Raw genomic sequence first — 7,123 nt, forward strand, 5'->3', positions numbered from 1 at the left:
AGAAGGGGCCTTGGAGAGGGGCGAACTCAGGTCTTGGGGCCTTGGTGGCCTCGTCCATAAAATGAGGGAGCAGGGGTGGAGGGGGGCTGAGACCAGCGATCCAAGGCCACCCAAGGTGTTAGCAGCTCAGCTGGGCTCAGACCCCTGACCCCAATCCAGGGCTCTTCCCACCACGTCATGCTCCCCATCCAGAATAGAGCCCAGTGAGTACTCAGCGGGAGGCAGCTTCCATGGGAGTATTTGCTCTGCTACACCCAGGAGGTGACTCTCCAGACCAGAGGAGCATCTGACCTTTCCTTTACACAGCCTTCTGTGATGGATCTGACCCCTGGAGCCACTTCTGACAGAGGCGCCTTCATTCATTTCACAGTGCGCTGAGTCGTTCCATGGTGTGTGTGTGTGCATATGTGTATGCGTGTGTGTGTGATATTTACTGAGCCCCATCACCACCTCCATCCCAGCCAATGACATGCTACTCCTGTTCTGGGTTCCAGGGATACAGTACAACCAAGGCATCACCTCACCCTACAGGAGTTCCAGGCCAGCTGAGGGGTCAGATACTGAGCTGGACAGTGGTCCTCGCCATCCCACAGATGGGCAGTTCCCTAAGGATGGGACAGTACGTTCTCTCCACCCCAAAGCTCACTGATGACCGGATGACTGATAGCAAGCAACACACACTGCTGGTTGGTTGGTGACTGGTTGACTCATTATTGGTTGGTTGTTATTGGTTAGGTGAATGGTTGCTAATAATTGGTTAGTTGGAGGACATCCCTGGTGGTCCAATGGCTAAGACTCCAACTCGCAATGCAGGGAGCCAAAGTTCAATCCCTGGTCAGGGAACTAGATCCCACATGCCACGACTAAAGATCCCGTGTGCCAAAAACAAGACCCAGCACAGTCAAATAAATAAGATTATCTTTTTAAAACAATTTTTTAAAAATAAATAATTTTTTTAATTGGTTCATTGGTTGTATGGGTGGATGGGTGGTAAGTTGATGGACTATTTACTAGTGGTTGTTATTGGTTGGGTGGTGGTTATTCACTAATTGGTTGCTTAGGTGATTGGTTGGCTGGCTAAAAACAAAAGCCATATCTAAACCAGCATCATGTCCTAAAAGGAACATGGACTTTGGGGTCTGAGAGCATGGATCCCACTCCCAGTTCTGCTACTTCCAAACCTTACAACCTAGAGAAAGTCCCTTCTTATCGACACCAAGCCACAAGACCCTCATCTGTAAAATAAGGATAATAGCACCTACTTTGCCATTAACATGCATAAAGTGACTTGTATATCAACAGCACTCAGCAAATGGAAGCTGTTATCATTACTTCTACTCATTGTGGAAATGAGAATTAGAGTCTGTAACTTGTAAGGCACCCTCACACACCCTTAACATGATGTTACCTTGAGATTTGCACATGATCACATAGACCTGTCTATGCAATGAGTGATGGGCCCAGAAAGAAATAGGGCTCATCATAGCCGTTGCATAATTAAGAGCCAACCTGTAACTTAGACAAGGTATAGACCTTGTAAAGGAGTTCCAAATGGCATTGGCACTCAAAGCTTCCTTCCCTTGACCATTGAGGAGTAAAAGCCAGCACCAAACATAAGCGTTGGATGGAGAGAAGTTCCCCACTTGGACGTTCACAAGCATCTAAAACACTTCACGGTTTGCAAATCACATTCATATCTATTACATCATGTGACCCTTGGTACACTCCTAGGAGGCAGGCAAAGTTCAATCAGTCTCCCCCTTCTACAGATGAGGAAAGTGAGGCTCAGAGAGGTAGAGCTGCTCACACAAGTCACACAGCATAGCCCAGAGGAAGTCCTATACCTTCATCCTGAGGCACATGTTTTATGGGTATTGAATAGGAATCCTTGGTCCCAAAACACCTCTGAAGTTGATATTCCAGTTTGAAATCCAAGGCAGGTGATTTTGTCAACATGCTCTCTAAGGACAACCTACTACTCAAACACAGAAATGTTCTAAGCCACTATTTTTTTTTTTTTAATTTCCCATGAAAATTCCAAACAGCTATATATGAAAAATAAACATGAGCTTACTAACATTAAGCCAAACATCATACAATTCTGGAGAATACCAGGGTGACAAGACACCAGCTCAAATGACACTGGCTCCGCTCCCATCACGTGTGGGGCAGGGACCCATTGTCCAACCCATCACTCAAAGATTGTGGGAAGTGGGCATGACATCCCTCTTCCTAGTAATGTCTTGCTCCAAGCCTCTGTTTGCACTGAAGTTTTCCACTTACATATCATATCACTGTGCCACATGTGATTGTCCTTGTTCTATTTGCGTAGTTGATTAGACCCAGTGAAAAAGAAAACCGATTAGAAGATAGAGCTAAATGATCACATAGAATGCAACATATAGAAATTAAGTGATAGAAAACATGAAGAGGAGTTAAGAGACATGGAAGACAGAATGAAAAGCTCCAACAAATATTTAATAATATTTCTTAAGAAGAAAACAAAGAATGAGAGAGAAGCATTTTTAGATGAAATAACAACCTAAAGTTTTTCCAAAATCAGACAAGGATATGAATATTCAGACTAAAGGAACATGCTAACTCACAAGCAGTTTGGGATGGATGGATGGATGGATAGATGGGTGGGTGGATGAATAATCTAGTGGTACACTTGAATAGTGACATATCTGTGAAAAGATCCCCTTAGCTTAAAACCAACAAAATAAAATCCTAAATCACCTTGCTGCCAAGTTCATCTCCCAGAGGACTGAAAGAGTTCTAAAACTCTGAACCTCACTTTGACCAACAAAAAAGAACTAAAGAACTTCTTGAAAATGTAGCAATACATGAACTCCTTTACAAAGTAACAAAAATTAAATCCCTACCTCACCTCATAGATAAAAATAAACTCCAGAGGCACTAAACAGTTAAAGATGAAAAGCAAAATATTAAAACATTTGGAAGAAAATATAGAGTAGCTTTATGAATTTTTAGAATTTTTTAAATGAGATAAAAACACAAAAATACATCATCATCATCATGATCATCATCATCAAAATCATCACTATCATCATCCTGTTGCCAACAATTAACACACAATGTACAATGACCATCCAGTTTAATCCTGCACATTCCATGTGCATCTGCTCAGTTCAGTTCAATTCAGTCGCCCAGTCGTGTCCGATCCTTTGTGACCCGATGAACCACAGCACGCCAGGCCTCCCTGTCCATCACCAACTCCCGGAGTCCACCCAAATCCATGTCCATTGAGACGGTGATGCCATCCAACCATCTCATCCTCTGTCGTCCCCTTCTCCTCCTGCCCTCAATCTTTCCCAGCATCAGGGTCTTTTCCAATGAGTCAGCACTTCTAACTCTTATGAAAACACTCAGAGGTATACATATAATCATTGTTCCCATTTTATAGATGAGAAAGCTGAGGCTCAGAGAAGTTATAAGACCTGTGCCTTGTTCTGCAGCTGGGAAGTCACAGGTTTGATGCTACAGCTGGCCCATGTCCATGTCTTCTGTCTGCTACTTTAGGTCCTGGCTCATGCCTGTCATTCTTGAGTTCTCTACCACATATCGATGACCTGCCACTTTGAAGTCCATCCTCTTCATGCAGGAGCCAAAATATATTCATCTACACATTTCACAGAGTTTGTTAAGACCTACTAGGTCCTGGGGGTTCTGCAAGACCCCAGAGAGGTTGAGTTCAATTTCACATGACTCATTTCATCAGACTGATGGGAAATACCAGGGCAAACATTTTAAGTTTAGAAACACAAACAAACATACTGAATATTTTCCCAAGTTTCTATCATCTAAGCATCAATATGAGGGCTTTGAGCCTAATGGAAAGTGAAAGATCGACACTGGGGAGGGTGGGAGTGAATAAACCCTCTCCCCACCCCCAGGTTTGATGGAGAAAACTGTTTTTGCAGGTGGAAAATGACTACATTTCAATCAGGATCAAATTCCGAAGGCTTTGCCAGCATTCACAAGTGCCCACATGGTATAGAGCCTGGCCTGGCCAACTTCCTACTCAATAACCTATTTCTACAGCTCTTTGGATATTAAAAAAGTTGAAATACAAGATAAACTCAGCTGAAACCCAAATGAATGGATTCGTTCCCATTTTAATGCCATTTGAGGGTGTTTTATAGCCTGTACTGTATATCTTTTACACATCTATTTTTAAATACTGCAAACTAAATGATCATGATAAAATATATAAAACCCTTTACAAAATTCCATCTACAAAATTACAGCAAGATCTAGACAGTAAAAATGTGCAGTCAAAGCTGTTAGGCAGTGATGGCAGGGCCTGAGTTGTACTGAATCAGTCCTTTGAACAAGAGGCATAGCTAAAATATCTTGATCTTCTTCCTGAAGGTTGTCCCAATTGTAAACCCACCTCCTCTGTGAAAATGCAGGAACTTACAAGTGATCAGATGCAGCTAAGTGACCGTCAAGTTATGAAAATGGGGGTCAGCTCCTATTCTCAACACCATCCTTCTATGAGCAAGGCGTTCAACCACTTTCATAAAATCAGCTAACGCTTATTGCAAGGCTAGGTTTTTTCTACATGCTTACATATATAAATTCATTTAAGACTCGCCACAGCCCTGTGAGACAGGTTGTGTCATTGTCACTATTTTACAGATATGGAAACTGAGGCACCGAGAGGTTAAGCAAATGGTCCAAAGACACACAACTGGCTCTGATCCCCATTCTTAACCACCATGTTCCCTGCCTCTTGTGGATGCCTGCTAACAAGGTCATACTTGATTGTGGCACTTTGCTACCAGACATAGAGATAAAATAAGAATCCTAGTTTCCCCTCATTAGAATATGATTCCCTCCCTCCAGAGGAAGCAGGCAGTGACCCCATCAAATAACTGTGCCACTACTAGGCCATACAGAACTCTGGTGTGAATTAGAAAAATGTACCCCTTTCTCAATCTGTCAGAAAATAGTCATAATATACTTTTTGTTGGAACAAATCACTTTATTACCATGTTTTATTATGAAAAGTGTCATAATAAGCCCCCATATCTATGGTATCTGTGATGCAAATGGGAACCTTAGGTCACACAGTGCACAACCTCAGAAACTGTACATAGTGGTCCTACCCTCCATCCTCAGCCAAGTCAAAACAAATGTGGTTTGAACAGTGTCTCCAAAAAAGCAGAGTACAATAAAGCAGAGACACTAGAAGTGTGGTCCCTGGAGTCACATCTCATATGGTCATTGTTAGCATTCAGCAAAGTAATAAAGTATTTCTATAAACTGCTCGACAGACATTAGTTATTGCTCTCATTGGTCCATTCAAAACACCACTTCCTCTTTCTCATCCTCAGCTGCAGTCCACAGACAATGTTAGAGAGGCTGGAAATTTCTCCTCCAGGGAGATTTCTACACTCAGACAATCAAAGCTTAAAAGAACTTGCTCCCCAAGGAGGTACTCAACGAAGTTTCCATACATGTTTTGTGAAAACTTTATCAGAATGTTACTTCCCTTTTTCCACTTCGTGGAAACACTGGGTTGCTCACAGTTAACATGATCTGACATTGGCTTTGACACTTCACCCTGCTAAGTACTGTGGGTGTGCATGTGATCCTATTAACCCTCAAGGCAACCCTCTGAGGGAGGTATCTTTATGCCTGTTTTACAGATAAGAAAACTGAGGCTCAGCCTGAGGCGGTGAGGACCAGAGCTGACAATTGCAACCTGATATATTTGGACTTCGTAGCTGTTGCTCTTAACAAAGTGGTAATTCAGCCAAAATAAACCCATTTTGTAAATGTTATTTATAAAGCTGACAGCAGTCAACTACGCCCTGAAGCACACACAGAAGATGAAGACAGAAGTCCTCCTTGGACAAGAATCACTTCTACTTTCCTTTGAAAGAAATAATGAGAAACAGAATAGGTGATTGCTGTTCACGGCATTTGGTTTCTTGTGGAAACAGAGGCTAGAACTCAAGGTGAATTTTAACTTCTCAACTCAAAGTACCGCCAGGAGGGTCATCACATGTGAAGGGAAACATACTTCCCCACTTAATGTTTCCGTTCCAGTAGGGCTCCAACACCCTTTTTCAAGTAACAGTGTTACTGAGATCTAATCCACACTATGCTGGGCATATCTATAGCTGTTGTCTCAATCCAAGTCACCATTCCACTGCACAGACTTGAAAACTGAGGCTCAGAGAGGTCAGTGTTCCCCAGGCAACCCCGATATCTGCTCCATGGCAAGAGTGGGATTTGAACCTGGATCTGCCTGGGTCCATCTCCAAAGGTCCTCACCCTCCTCCACACTCTCTCCACTGGAAGAGAAGGGTGAAGCTGGAGGGTACAGTGGCAGCAGCCGCCCTCTCACCAACTCACTGTGGGACATTTTAGAGACAGCTACAAAACTGCACTTTTATTTAGTTTACATAAACTCAAACACATGCAATTTATCACTTCACCCATGCGTATCATTGGCTGGAGATGTGCCCACATCTAGGGAACCCCCAGGAACAAGCATTACACAAATAAACTTTTTTCCCCAATTCCTTCTGATTCCTGAAGCTACTAAGCCAGCGCGCCAATATTTCTGTAATTTTTTAAATCCCACAGAAGAAAGTTAGTGCACAACAAAAGCCTCTGTGGTTCTCAACTGCATCCTAACCAACCTCTTGCCAAGTTTCTGAATAGACTGGCCCTAGTACTGGAGCCCGGGAGGGGACAGCCTGCCTGAGAACACTAGTTCTGATGTTTTACTCTGAAGTAGGATGTAAGGCAGTGCCAAGGAGTTGAAAACAAGGGAGACAGGAGCCCTCAACAAACATCCTTCCATCATGGACCTAAGATGCCAACCAACTGTGAGTAATACACTAACCATCATTAAAGCCAAACAATTAAAACCAGCAAAATACCATTATTTTATAATAAAGTACTTCAACGCCTTAAAGTTAAGTAATTTATTTTAGAATAAATTACAGCCAATAAAATACAACTGAAATCAAAATAAATTTATTGTCTTTGGCACAATTACAAGACAACCAGGGCTTCCCAGGTGGCTCTAGTGGTAAAGAACCCACCTGCCAAAGCAGGAGACATAAGAGACATGGGTTCG

Source organism: Dama dama, chromosome 4 (assembly GCF_033118175.1).
Source record: "Dama dama isolate Ldn47 chromosome 4, ASM3311817v1, whole genome shotgun sequence".
In the NCBI taxonomy this organism is placed as follows: domain Eukaryota; kingdom Metazoa; phylum Chordata; class Mammalia; order Artiodactyla; family Cervidae; genus Dama; species Dama dama.